Raw genomic sequence first — 15,423 nt, 5'->3', positions numbered from 1 at the left:
TCCTAGTTACTTTTTAATTTAGAGTTTCAGTTTGCTAAAAACAAAACCCAAACCAAAGAAACAAAATTTCCTAATCCAGCTTCTTAGACTGCTCTGCCTCGTCTTAATTTTATTTTTACTTGCTGGGATCTCACTCTTTTTACTTTGATACCTAACTTCTAGGCTAACAGGTCATACCCCTGAAATAGGGACTCTCCTCCTTATCCTGCCCACCATCTAGATACTCAGCAGTGCCCACTGAACACATGGCTCTCTGATACTCTGCAGCCTAGGGAGGCCAGGTGCAGTCACATCTGGATCTAATGCAATATTAGAAGAGAGGGTGCTGCAGGTTTACCTCTGGGAGTGGTGGTGGAGAGTTTAGGGTGAGAATGGGGATAAGAGTTGGGGAGGGGTGCTTTAACATCTGATTCTGCTCTAGAGGAGCCACTCACTACAGAATTGATTTTTTCCACCTTTTCCTCCTGACTTTTCACTCTTCAGATTCCTTTTCTCAATTAGGTCCCACAGAAGTAGGACATGCAGCCAGAATTAGATTTTCTAAGGTACAGAGTGTGTAAAAGGGAAGGCTGCTCTATTTTTAAGGTTTCAAGTACATTAGGCAAAATTTGGAAGTCAACACCAAGCCACACTAGCTCAATCCATAGGAGCTGGACTTTTCTTCTTTCTAGCAGACTATGACCTATGCCTGGACCTGGACCACCTTCCAAAGCCATAGTCAGTATGAAGCATTCACCTCTTATATCCTGATAATGTCCCAAGGACAGGATCTGTTTCACATCAAATGCTTCCAGCATGACATGTACATCAGATGTCCCAGCCCAGACCTCAAATGGGTGATGGCGAGCCAAGTCAGTCCTACCACTTTGCCCTTCAGGATTGCCCACAAGGGCCTGAGATGGAAGAAGCTCGGTGGTGATGTCTTTGTTGAAGTATCATTTTCTTTATGTCCATGCTGCGCACTGGATTAAGGAGCACTGCCCACCCTTCTGTATCACCATGTGTTAAGCAAATCTACTGGATGGAGGCGCTCAAAATGACTGCTAAAACAACATGTGGGCGAATGCCTTTGAGTGATTTTTAAGCATGTGAAATATTTCTTCTCTACTTCCTTGTCTTAAAGTTTGTTTATATATTTTCCATTTCCCATTACAGCTGTTCATTTTCATTTGCCAAAATAAATAATAGGGATGGGAGAACAGCTTACGCAATCATTCTTTTTTGTGGAACTAAAGCCCCAGTAGCCTTGTCAATTTCCAGAATTTGCATTTTGCCAATCACAAAATGAAGAGAAGCACTGATGCAAAATAACAGTGGTTTAGCGTGGCTTCTTTATAACAGCTATTTCTAGTAACTCAAGAAAGCTTCTGTGTGTTAGTGGGACACCAATAAACAACTTAGTAAACTTACTCAAAACTTCACTAAGTAAAAACAGTTGCCAACTCCATGGCTACCTGTGCTGCAAGTATACTGCCTGGAACATAGACGTTTATTAAACTTAATAGCCACTGACTTTAACTGAGAAAGTATATCAAACTAGAATCTTAAATGAAAAATGTAAGTTTCAGTAATTTTTGGGTTAAAATCTACCTCAATCCTTTTATTCCCATACTATTTTTTCTTTTAATTCATTGTGATTTAATTATGGGCTCACAAGTAAATGCACCGTGCAAATTCTGACCAATTGGTACTGACCTTTAGGTGCAGTATGTTGAGACAGATTTCCAGGTTCTATGTGGTTTTAGAAGGAAAGAGAGCCTCAAGAGATCACTGATAATGAAGTACAAAGTCTAATGCTCAACCATCATCTTTTCAATTCCACTGAAAGAGATATTCTTGCCCACAATCCAAAACATACTAACAATCAGACTTACTATAAGCCACAATTATATAACATTTGTCTCCACAATGCTCTGGAAATTCATGGGGTCAAAAGTCACATACTTTGTCAAGTTAGCTTTTTATCAATTGGGATTCAAAGTTTATCATTCTTAATTTTCTCTTTTGGTAATCTTTTCTATTTTTTAACATTTAACTTTTTAACAGTCTGGTCTTGTGCCAATAGGGAATTGGTAGAGATACAGTAATGAGGCCAGCACACAGGAACAATGTCAGTTTTCCTACTCAAAGACCAAAGAGTTGAATTCAGCAAGGAGGGCTTGATTTCCTTTTTTTTTTTTTTTCCTTTTTGCCTCTTGTAACTACTAAATGGACCACATATAATTGCTGATTTGTTTCTCAGATCTATTTCCCAGAAAGTAATTGTAAAAGACAAGATTTGTCAAATGACAGTACTTCTTGAGTATCCTTGAGGCAATGACCAAAACATGAACATCCGCCTAAGTCAGTGAAATGAGTATTAGGCACTAGGAAGCCTCAACTTTGCAGGGCACTGCTGTCCTCTAGAATGCTGTCCTGGTCCAGAAGAGGGAGGAATTTCACTAGATGTCTACTGTCTCTTTCCTAGCACAAAATGCTTCTCATTTGTGTGTATTTGCAGCGCTGGCAAGAGAATGCAGGGCTGTCAAGGTGTTAGGCAAGTGTTCTGGTAAGGAGCTATATCCACAGCCAATTTTCTTCTTTTGGTTTGCCAATATCCTAATTATCTGGGCTCTTCGGGAGTATACATTTTATCATTTTGACAACTATGTCAAAAGCCAAAGACGTGGATTTAAATCACTACTCAAAGTTCACTTTCAATCTACAAGATAGAGGTCACTGAGAGTAAGAAATTTAACTTTTTGATTTCATAGTGCTAGAGATTGAACCTGAGGCCTTTGTGTGTTAAAAGTAAGTTTTACCACAGAACTATAGCCCTGGCCCTCTTTAAAAAAGAGTTAAACAGCCCATTATGCAAATAAAAAGCAAAATAACAAGCTTTAAAAAAATTTACCTATATAATTTGTTGGTGAGAAGATTAAATATCTTGCAAAAATTAAACAACATCCTCTCGCCACAACCAACAAACATTTGTTTTACACTATCTTTGCCAGTCTCCCTTGGGAGGAGAAAAGTTGATCTTCTCTACACTGAGCACCAAATAAACAGCCACAATCAGTCAGTGTGCTGAATCAGCACTGCCTCGATTAAAAGCTTGAGACTTTCTAACTTAGAATCTGATATTCCCATCTAATAATAAAAACTAATACTAAGGAAAACTTATATAATTTACTGCACAGGGTAGTTCCTGTTGAGTTCAGCAGCACAGCTATAATTCAAGCCTCACTCCAAAGCCAGCGACACTGCCTTAGACAAGGTAATCATCACAGGACCACTATAACTTATTTGAACAAAGTGGGGGAGGAAATGTTTAAAGGACTCTGAAGGCACAAGAATATGGCAAATGTCTGGAAAACAGTAAGCACTTAAATATTACTCAACAAAATAAAGAACGAACAAAATGTGTAAGGTGACAAGCATGAAACAGAAATCTGAAAAACATATGAGAACACAAAGCCCTTGTCTTGTCTTCCCACTGGGATGACAGTTAGGTGAGGAATACACATTACATCTAGTGTGACATATGTGACACACACAATGTGACAAACACATTGGCAGGTTATCAACTGCAAACCAAAGGAGCAGGACTATTCAAATAGTAATACTTCTGGCAACTAACTTCAAATATTAAGTGCAGATTCTCATTTATCCCTCACAAAAGCCTTATATAATTGGGTAGATTCAATGATCTCTTTTCACACATCAAAAAACAAGCTTACAGTAGCAGAATGATTTTATCCGTGTCAGATATATTGTGCAACAGAATTTGAACCCAGGCCGTTAGCTCTATGAACTTAATAACTACCACAAAATATAAAGGAACACCCATCATTTTCAAGGCTCCACAAGCATCTTTATTGCACTGTTCTGACTTTACTTTATTTAGTAATCTTATAGGTTCTGTTGAGTGTGTTTTGTTTTTAAGGTAGGTTCTCCTTGGATAGTCTGGGCTGACTGCCAGGTCTCTTTTAAATTACATTTTCATTTATTTCCTTTGTGTGCATTTTGGGGAAGGGTGAATGTGTGCAGTTATACATGTGATGAAATCAGAGACAACTTGGAGGAGTCAGTTCTCTCCTTTAACTCAGGTGATCAGGCTTGGCAGAGGTGCCTTTGTCTACTGAGTGGTCTTGCCTGACCATGGCCTCCAGCACTTGATCCTCCTGCTGCGGCTTATCAAGTGCTAGGATTTCAGGCACTGTGCCATTAGACCTCACTTGTTATACTTACATTAAGTTGTATGCCAGTAACTGGTTGGTTTCAAGAGTCTTGAACTCCCCACTAAGTAGCTAGAATTATAAGCCACAACAACATTTTTTAAACATTCATATGATCATCTAAGCCAAAATTTTGTTGCTGCTGTTGTTTGCTTTTTTGAGACAGGGTCTCACTATGTAGCCTGCTAACCTTGAGCTCTCTATGTAGACCAGGCTGGCTTCAAACTCAGAGATCCATCTGTCTCTGTTTCCTGAGTGCTAGGATTAAAGGGTGCAAGCCACCATGCCCAGCCACCCATTTTTTTTACTTGAGGATGCCTCAGCATCACCTGAGGGTCTTGTTTAAGAACAGACTACAGAGCCACTCCCGATTCAGCATGTCAGGGTGTAGCTAAGAATTCATACTTCTGACAAGTCTCCATATGAGGCCTGGGACTATACATTAAAAACTACTAAGCAATCCCACTCAATAGATTAGTTTCATTAGCTATTTTGGGGGTGTGGTTTTCATCTTATTATCCTGATTAACTATATACAATCCATCTTAAGTAAGCTATAAGAAACATTTTAAGTTTCCTTATAAAGAGAGGGGCTTTGTTCTCTAGGCAGAAAAATTCCAAACTCTATAGCACATACCTTCAGAAAATACAAATCAAGTTCAATTGCAACAAATGGGGAGCTGCTCTTGAAGAAACCGAGATGTTCACCACTAAGAGCAAACAAAATACAAATCTAGCACTTAGACTGTCACTATTAACTCTGGCATCTATAATCTGTTATTTTAGGTATATCATTCTTTTTTCATCCAACAACATAGAATACCTGCCTTGAGAAATTTACTAATAACATGTCGCCTCTCAACACTGTTGGCCAACCAATGCCCCATAAGCCATCTCCACTTGAAAAGACAGGTGAAGTACATGTTCATTCCTCTTTAGTTAAGAATCAAATCCTATCATTAAAGAGCTGTAGAGCACATCCTGGTCCACACTATTTACCTGTGTAAGAAGTGTGACAGTATGATCTCATCTTCGTGTAACTTATCAGTACCTGCTCCTTGTTAAACGTTATGGATTTTCTTGATAATTAGCTAGAGAGAAGTTATTACCTCTACCAATTCCCTAAGATTAGAGACCCTCAAGAAAAAATTTTCTCATGTTTCACTCTTATGTAAAGGGATATCCACATTCACTAGATAAGAACAACAGAAACCGGGCCGGGCGTGGTGGCGCACGTCTTTAATCCCAGCACTCGGGAGGCAGAGGCAGGCGGATCGCTGTGAGTTCGAGGCCAGCCTGGTCTACAAAGTGAGTCCAGGACAGCCAAGGCTACACAGAGAGACCCTGTCTCGAAAAACCAAAAAAAAAAAAAAAAAAAACCAACAGAAACCATTACGTTATACATTTTGTCCCGGACATTCTTTTGTGCTCAGATTCTGTCTTCAGACTAACTTTTCTTATTTAAATATATCCCAGGATAACCACTACTACCACCACTCTTTATTGGCTCTTTTTATAATCATGTGTCCCTGTGTATGGGTGCTGCCAGACTGGTATATAGTTATAGAAAATACAATTAATTGAGTATAACCAGCTTATCAACAGCCCAAGTTAAAAGTCAACCCCCTACTTTCTTCCTTCCCTTTCTGTGATCACTTTCAGTCTGCTCTTAATCCATGTCAGGCTGTGGAAGTTTCTCTTTCTGGCTTAAATTTTCCCTGGTGAAGACGGGAAAGGAAAATATTTTGGTTCAAAAGTAAAGTCTATGCCAGTGTGTCAGCTGCCAAAACAAATAGGAAGCTTAAAAAGTTCTGGGAGCGCTCATATTTAATCAAAGCTAACTATGGGAGTTTTAATCCAAGATTTTCCAAAATATAAATATTCTTCTTGGATGAAATGCTATTTATGTCCACAAATCACAAAGAGGTGACTGTACAGTCACCTCAGGACTGCTTCCAAAAGGCCTTACACCCCAGCACAGAGGAGGCTTCTTTCCCTAGTGTCCCTCAACGCTCTCAGGCTGCATCAGACACACAGGCTGCTGCTTATCTCCCTGGCTAGGACTACATGCTCCCCACAGGACAGGTACAGCATGCTGTAAATCTACTGCCACCATAAAGCAAGAACTGCCTTGTTCCGCCTGGCTCTGGCTGCATTTCTCACACACTTATGTATCATTTATCTGCACTTGTTTCTTACAGAGGTGGAGTCACTAGCTGCTATACCATTTTAGGAACATGAAGCTTAATGTTACACTGTAAGTGGTAGAGCCTACCTTCAGAGGTTTGGTTTTTAAAAATCTATTTAAATAAGTCATGTGATAACCTAGAATGCTCATTACTGACATGCAAAAGGCATGAAATTCTTTGTTGTGCTTGCATGGTCTGGATGCAGGTATGTGTCGGAGATTGACACCATAGAATGTGAAAAGGGGGCAAGTGAATACATTTACTATTTCTTCATATCTTACTATTCATATTTCTTCACCACTTCTGAATCAGTACTTTCTTATAACACCTTCAATAAAGGTAGAGTCTTACTTAGGCTACTAAATATTCTAAAATCTAGCTGAATGCATCTGATCAGTTCCTAACTCGGTTTGGTTCCCTCAGGAACTGATAAATCAGAAGATCTCTTCAGAAAGCCTTTGAGGAAATTTCCTTTTATTTTCCCTTCACTAAATGCCATGTATATTCATATACTTTGAGTATTATAAAACCCTTCAAGTGATTTTTTAAAAAACGTATTGCCACCTATTTTAATTAAAAAACAAAACTGGTAATTTAGACTCCATTAGTTCAATGAACTCTCTTCTTCTTGGCTATTAGTCATTCTAAACTTGCTTGGAAGAAATAATTGTAAGATTTTATTTAAATCTCTACTTACTGAATAAGTGGTCTTGAGACTGCAACATCACTGAACCTTGACTTCAAACACACAGAAAGTATCTGTAAAGTTGTGATGAGGGACTAAGAAGATGGCTCTGGGTAAGAGCGCTTGCTCTGCAGGCATGGAGACCTGAGTTTGAAGCACCATGTGAAAAAGCAAGACACAATGTTCTTAAGACTCCTTTCCTTCTGTGGGGTTGCTTTGTCCAGCTTTGATATAATGGTATTATTATTATTATTCTGGGGGGAGGGTTTGAGACAGGGTTTCTCTGTGTAGCCTTGGCTGTCCTGGATCTCACTTTGTAGACCAAGCTAGCCTCCAACTCATGGCGATATGCCTGCCTCTGCCTCCCTGAGTGCTGGGATTACAGGTGTGCGCCACCACACCTGACTATCTTATATTTTATGTTGTCATGTTTGGTTGTTATCTCTTAGGAATCTGTTCTTTTCTAATGAGAGACAAAAAGAGAGTGGATTCAGAGGGGAGGAGAGGAGGAACTGGAAGGAGTAGAGAGAGGGAAACGATATCAGTATATATTGTATGAGAAGAGAATCTATTTTCAATAAAAGGAAAAAATGAAAAAATCTAGGATCCATAAATAAAATTAAATTAAAAGCTAGGCACAGCTTCATGTGTCTGTAACTTCAGCACTGTGATGTGGTCAGATTTAGCCAGCCAGCCAGCCCAGCCAAAATGGTGATGATGTCTTGAAGATACCCAATGTCCTCCTCTGGCCTACACATGTGTGCACAAGGGCATCTGCACCTGCACACTCATATGCATGTACACACACAAATAGAAAACTGGTGGGAAATAAACGAGACATGGTATGTGACGCACAATGGCTGGCAGCTAAAAGATACATTCAGTATACATCCCTGCTTGTCTTCTCTTTGTGGTACATGAGAAAATTGTGAAGACCACATTTTGAAAACAGGATAGCTGGGTACAGTGGTACATGCCTGTAATCCCAGCACTTAGGGAGGCAGAGGTAGGCACACCACTAAATTCAAGGCTAGCCTGGTCTACAAAGTGAGTCCAGGACAGCCAAGGCTACACAGAGAAACCCGGTGTCGAAAAAAATCAAAAACAACCAACCAAACAAAAATGATGTTAATCTGGTTGTTCTGTGCTTTACTATGGCCAGTTTCATACAGGTTATCATAATAAGCCCAAACCTTTGCATCCAAAAATATCACAAGAGATGTTCTAACAAGCTGTTCATCACAAAAGGCCATTGTTTTAAGGATAGTAAATGCTGCCTGGAGTAAGCAGATCAGGTCATAAAGACACATGAAGATTCTAAAGGGCTGTGAGAGTTTCTCTTCTCCATGTCTGCCTGGCCAGCTTAGGCCCAGTCAGCAGAGGGGCCTATACAATTTTTATGCCTAGGCCAAGACTTATGTTTTGCAACTCTTGACATTTCTTCTTTTTTGTGACTCTTGACAATCATGACAAGCAGCACCCAGTGCTCAGCCTCCAGCAAGGCCACCCCATATTCATCTTAGTATAGTCTCCTAGGCAGAACACACTCCTCAATTCTCAAGTACAAAACAGGAAGTTCCCAGTCCTTACTCTTCCTGAGAAGGCCCTCCTTTGCTTGCCATAGTCAACTGTTTCCAACCTACAACCCATTAAAAGCAAACACCTGTATACCAAAAGAGATGAACAAGGTTTAATGTACCTCATAGGCTCCTAAAAGACCCCAAATCTCTGATTTCCTCTTTAAAACATAACAGAAAAACAATCCCCAAAGCACAGCCCTGCCTGTTCTTTTGAATTCTTTCCAGATATCATACCCACAATTCCACAGAGGCCTAAAGTTAGTGTAAAGAATATTACACTCTGCTTAGATTTTGAGGTCACCAGCAGCTGCTTTGGTGCTTTAGCTAAACATTTTAATTACTGTTTTTGATGGCCCAGGAAGAGATGAGGGCACTGGTGTATGTGGGAGTAACACTAGGCTGAGCAGGGATGACAGAAATGTGAACCACTAGTATCTCTAAAAGACCCTCGGAAGATACTCTTTGTATATTTGTATCTTTGAGAAGTGTGTACTTTCACAATGAAATCCTACAATGTCTAGGAATTACTTCAAAATACAAGGCAGAGAAGAGTTCTGGAGTGTGAGAGAGAATTGTCCATGAGCTAGTGACTGTCAAAGCCAGGTGAATGTGGAGTTTATCACACTATTTTGTCTAGTCATTGTTTGAAATATTCCATAATAAAATATTAAAACACTCACAAGGGAGAAAATCTTTTTTTTTTTTTAAAGAGGGGAAAGTCACCAGTTAGACACTATTTACTTGTACAGGAAAATAAAGACTATCATGTAGCCTGAGTTCCACTATTATTTATGTGCAGTGATTTTATTTTTAAAAGTATTGCATACCAGTAATACAATGATTTCCACATTTAAATGACATTTATTTATTTAGTAGGGGGAATGTGTTAAGTGTACACACACACACACACACACACATACACACACACACACACACGTGTACAGGGGCATGAGTACCATGGGACCCATCATAAACATTAGAAGATAAAATTGAAAGAGTCAACTTTTCTCTTTCTCCATGCAGGTTCTGTAGTTCAAACACAGGTCATCAGCTTTGGTGGAAGATGTATGCACCCACTGAGCCACCTTACCAGATGTTTTTGACATTAAAAAAAAAACTGCTATTCACAAAATTGGATTAGTAAAATTTTAAAAAATGTGTGTGTGTGTGTGTGTGTGTGTGTGTGTGTGCGTGTGTGTGCATGCACATGCATGCACATTTATGCAAGTGCAGAAAGAGGCCAGAAGAGGGCATTGGATCTCACAGAGCTAGAATTAAAGACAGTTGTGATCCACCCAATATGGGTGCTGCGAAAAGAACTCATGCCTTCTGGAAGAGTAGGAAATATTCTTTGCCACAATCCATCTCTCTCTAGCCCTTATTATTTTTCAAAATTAATGTGTGTGTGTGTGTGTGTGTGTGTGTGTGTGTGTGTGTGTGTGTGTATGTACAAATGCTATCTAGTAGAGTGCTTGTGTGAGGATCAGAGGACAACTTGTAGGAGTTGGCTATTTCCTTCTACCTTGTAGATTTTAGGAATTGAACTCATGTCATCAGGCTTGGCCATGGGTGCTCTCTTGCTGGCCCTAACTAATATTGCTATTGAAATCTTGTTGTCTTTTAACAACAGAATCTTCTGGAAGACAAATATTAGATATATTCTCAAAAGGGCCAGAGAAAAGAAAAATAATCAGGAAAGTAACATGCTTGTCCTGGGTTATATGACTAGGAAGCAGCAAAGCCATATTTAGAGTCCAGACTTGACTGATCATAACTAAGATTATTTTAGGGGTAGAATGTTCTTGAGGTCATGGGCAACAAAACGGCAGTTGTAGATGTTTTACTAGCTAGCACCATGATACTAACTAGATACATCCCTCTAGGCTTCCTGAAAGAACTATTATTTAAAATGTTATATAACATTTTATGTATGCCTTTGAAATACATAATATCGAAAGATTAACTATACCTTACTTTAGGTGTGTAAAAATGACTGGGGTATATAAAAAAATACTCAGCAAATTCATATTGTCCAGCCTCAGTACAGTACAATAGGGGAAGTACTTACATAGCTTAGGCTTTAAAGTTTAATAATTCAGCTCATACACAGGAGACAGGCATTCATACCTGATGTCTAACTAATAAAACAGTTAAGTGCAAAATATTTCAAAACACTGAATGATACAGGCTGGTCAAAGTTTAAATAGGGGATCAGGTTTTCTTTGACATGAAACAGGACCAGAACTCTGCTATTCCAAGGTTTGGTTGAGTTGTTTTATTAAAAGTTTTAGGCAACAGTAAATGCTTGTAATCTAATAATAGGGAGGTAGATGCAAGAGATCACAATTCAAGGCCAGCAAGTCTCCGATATTTCCAAAAATATTTGGAAATTTGTAGATAAGTTCTTAAATAAGCTACTTTGTACACCTGTATACATTACTTATTTACACTCCGTGACAAAATGGAATCACCAAAGGCAAACTTTAAATCAAAGTTTAAATATGTATAACTCTAAAACTTGCTTTCCTGAGAAAATTTATAATTTTGCTAAATGATTTCTCTCTCATAGGTTGCATCTATAGCTGATTGTAAAGGTGTACTCTGAGAAACAAAGCATAAACAATGAGATACAAAATATTAATATTGTCAAGAGAAACTCTAGCTAAATTTGTAATTCTTTTCATTTCACATTTTTCTCAACATTTGAGAGACACATTTAAAGTTTCAGAATGGCCTCAATAATCCTTCACCATTACATCTTGATAAGGTCTCAGCTTCCAAAACGTAAAGGACTCACTCCAGGCCACTCAGTTCGGGTAAGAATCAAACATAAGCATGTCTCAGTCCAGCTACATTAGCCTCATATAATAGTCTTTCTCAGTAATTATTCATATTTCACATTCAGAGACTGACTTTAATAATGTATGCAACCTTATTTTCTACCTACCAGTTATTATCTGAAACTTGAAAATGTAACTCAATATCTTTTCAATAATATAAAATGTGATGAAATTCTAAAATATGCCTACTGACCTAAATGTATCAAGCCAAAATCTTTTTAATTCTTGAATAATTCAAATGAATATTTGTCACAAAAGTTAAAAGACAATAGTCATACTGTGGGCTTGTGACCTTAAAGCACAGCACATTATTCACATTCTCTGATCTGTGATGAGACCACAAGCCTGGATATAACACATTCTTGGAAACAACATCACAGCACAGGGCTTTCAAGCTTACTTTCACTCTATCAAGACAGAAAAGGTGAAAGAAAAAAGAATTTAAACTGTAAAATTCAAACACAAGCCTAAGTTAATTTTAAGAGTACTTTCTCTGTTTCTTTCTCAGGAGCACCACCAAGAATTATTCTCACAAGCTTACCCTGGGGAACGAAATATCACTTTCCTAGTTTCGTTTACCAATAACCATATTCACTAGGCTTGTAATGAGTAAGCTTTTCCTGACAGATTTTAGAACAAAATTTTTAGCCATATTTCATGGCTTCCCTGAAAAAACAAAAACAAAATACAGTTAAAAATTCTAGCCTGGTAGCTGGAGAGATGGCTTGGTGGTTAAGAACTCTTTGGCTCCTGCAGAGGACCTGGGCTCTGATCCCAGCACCTATTTATAGGGCAGCTCACAACCATCTGTAACTCCAGTTCCTGGAGGTCCAATGCCTTCTTCAGGTCTGCAGGCACTAGGCCCCATGAGGCATACATATAGGCAAATTACCCAAACATGGAAAATAAAAATTAATTAGAAAAATGCAGTGGGGAAGGGGTTAAAAATATATGCCAGATAGTTTCAGCTCCATCAGGAAATAATGGACCTAGTTAGAAGCTCTCCACAAAGAGGAAGAAGTTGTACCTCATAGGCTTTCCCAGCATGTTTTTTACTATTTCAATTCTGCCATAGCTAGAACCATCCAACACATATTTCACAATTACAAAATTGGTTTCTCTTTAAGTCAAACCAAAGATTTCCTATGAAAAACAAAGCAAAACTAAAACCTCCCTTGGAATCACATTAAGAAAAAATAAGATTGAATGATGCTGCATATTATGATTATTTTTAATAATTCACCAAGACTTGTCAACATGAAGTACTGTAGTGACTTTCTGTTTATAAGCACACAGTGTGAGATATAATTTTAAGAATTCTAAACTGACAACACCAGGTAAGTTATTACAGTGACAAGAGTTACTTGTGTAATTAAGATAACTTAACAAACCTGTGATGTTGTGTCTAAAGTTAAGAGCAAATGGAGCACTAAGTAAGATCTTGAATTCTCTCTCCCTATCAAGACTGAGGATAATCTTTGTAGCCACTTTCCTGCTTCTTAGCTAATGCAGATGGGAATATAAATGGAGCTGTAGACAACAGTATAAAGACTGAGGAATTCTGCTCTACTTTTCCTGCAAGGACAGGTCTAGGCATCACTCCAAAAAGATGCTATATTCAAATATAATTACTGGCAGGCATCCCAATCTATTATTTGGTTTGGAAATTGGAGTTTCAGGATGTGTTTTGCAGGACAGACAAGACTTTTTTCTCATTAATATCGGGCCAAATCAAACCTACTCACATAAGTATGGGCCTTGTCTCTTTATTTTGAAGATAAGACAATACAACTAAGTCATGGGACTGAGAGATCCTATTGTAGGAGGTAGTAGAGACAATTTGAGAGACCTAACCCATTCCTCACATATAGCAACTACTCAAAATTTAAAAGGAGAGGATTTGAGGCATTGAGATTGGGTAAGTGTACTTGCTGCCAACCCTGATGACCTGAGTTCAATCCCAGAGAGCCACACGGTGGAAGGAGAGACACAACTTCTCTGCAAGCTGTCCTCTGACCTCCATGCATGTGCTGTGTGGTATTGGTACGCACACATAAATACATAAGTAAATGTGATAGAAATGTAAGTATTCACCTTAGCCTTATGAAGTTTAAGAATTTAAAAGTCGATAAACAAATATGGCCTATTATTTTTTACTTTTAAACTTTATGAGCCAACTTTTGTTTTTTAATGGAAAGCCTCATTATATTGCTTAGGCTGCCTATAACTTTTAGACTCTCCAACCTGCCTTAACCTCCAGGGTAGCAGAATCTATTTCTGGCTTATGATCAGCTTTTGGTCATTACATATAGTTAGCTTTTCCCCTTCCATCTTATATGCTTGCTTCTGGGAGGAGTTCCTCTCACTCCAACTTACATCTGTATTATGGTTTTGTGAAGAGGCACCATAGCATAACAGTTAAGAGCCAAATCTTGCATGTGAATAATAATTTCCACCTCATTGGATTATTGCATAAATTAATACATATAAAGCACTTAGGACATAAGACATAAAATTAAATGCATATTAATTTAATGTGTCTGAAAACAGGATTCAAGTTATGCCTTCTCAATTCATGCCTTGAAGCTTTAGGCTAAGTAAAAAGTCAGAGGCAACTTGTAATTTTTTTTTTTCTCAAAATACACCTCCTTGGTGGATCAGTTAGGAGCTACTGGAATGCCTAATCAGGCTTCATAAATGTGGACAAAACTGATTGTTGAAAATGGAAAAAAAAAAAGTGGGGAGGAGGTCAGGCAGGACGACACACTGGGTAAAAGTCACTACCTGAGTTTGATCCCTGGATCCACTTGGTGGAGGGACAAAACTGGGCCATATAAGTTACCTTCTGACTCCCACATGTGCACACAAACAAAATATAAATAATTATAAAAATTTAAACACTTAAACATGATTAGGATTTAAGCATTATTAAAAACTTAAACATTATTAAGATAACTTACCAAACCTGTGATGTTATGGGATGATTTTAAAACCCTAGATGTATAGTCAGACATAAACATACCCGCAGTAAATGAATGTGAAAACAAAAAATTCTGGTTGATTTCAAACTAAATAACTATTGCCTAATATTAGATATATTTCAGGTAATTTCTTTTAAAATATAGCAATGCTATACTATTCTGATTGTATAAGAATGTTATAATCTCACACTAAACCCACTACCAAAAATGATGAAGATGGGGAGCAGAAAAGAAAATCCACTTTCTAACCTTTTCATATTTGAAAAACATTTTTCTTTTTTGAGATGGGGTCTCACTATGTAGCCCTGTTTGGCCTAGAACTTTCTATGTAGACCAGGCTGGTTTTGAGCTGACGAAGATTCATCTGCTGTCCAAGTGCTAGGATTAAAGGCGTGTACTACCACACCACACCTAGCCTTTCTATCTTTGAACTGGTTTACTGACCACCTTTTTTATTTATTTTATATTTTTATTTTTATCCTTAGCATAATAGAGAAGAAGAAACAAAAGGAAAGTAATTATTTTTTCAGTGTTGAAGATCAAACCCTAAGCCTTCTACATGCCACACAAGTGCTATTATTAAGCAGCATCCCCAGCCCTCTAAGTTTGTTTCTAACAACATCTTTTAATATCAATCTTAGTCTGTTATTAATAAATCAGTTAATAACCTAAGAAATTGATCAAAAAGATTCCACATGTTCAATACATCCTATCAGCCCCACAGGGAGAAGACCTAACACACATATATAGATATTTTACTTCCTGGACGTCTCATTTTCCCTAAGCAAATCTTTATTATAAGTTAGTAAGCTCAGAATGAGAAAGTGATCATGAGGTCATGTAAATTTATCAATAGCGTAACAAGTATCAAATAAGAAAGAAAAGTGTATTCAATTCCCACTCTCATCAAAACCTAGTTAAAAGGTATGGGC

At 38.0% G+C, this 15,423-nt stretch overlaps 1 protein-coding gene across 4 annotated transcripts in view; it reads right to left on the bottom strand.

The window, feature by feature from the left end:
• CPEB4 (cytoplasmic polyadenylation element binding protein 4) overlaps positions 1-15,423 on the bottom strand; it is a 61,466-nt gene that overhangs the window by 41,871 nt on the left and 4,172 nt on the right. The gene's annotated exons all lie outside the window — the stretch shown is intronic.

This window comes from Acomys minous (genome assembly GCF_964271855.1).
Source record: "Acomys minous genome assembly, chromosome: 16".
Lineage (NCBI taxonomy): Eukaryota > Metazoa > Chordata > Mammalia > Rodentia > Muridae > Acomys > Acomys minous.
This window is presented reverse-complemented; position numbering and strand designations above follow the sequence as displayed.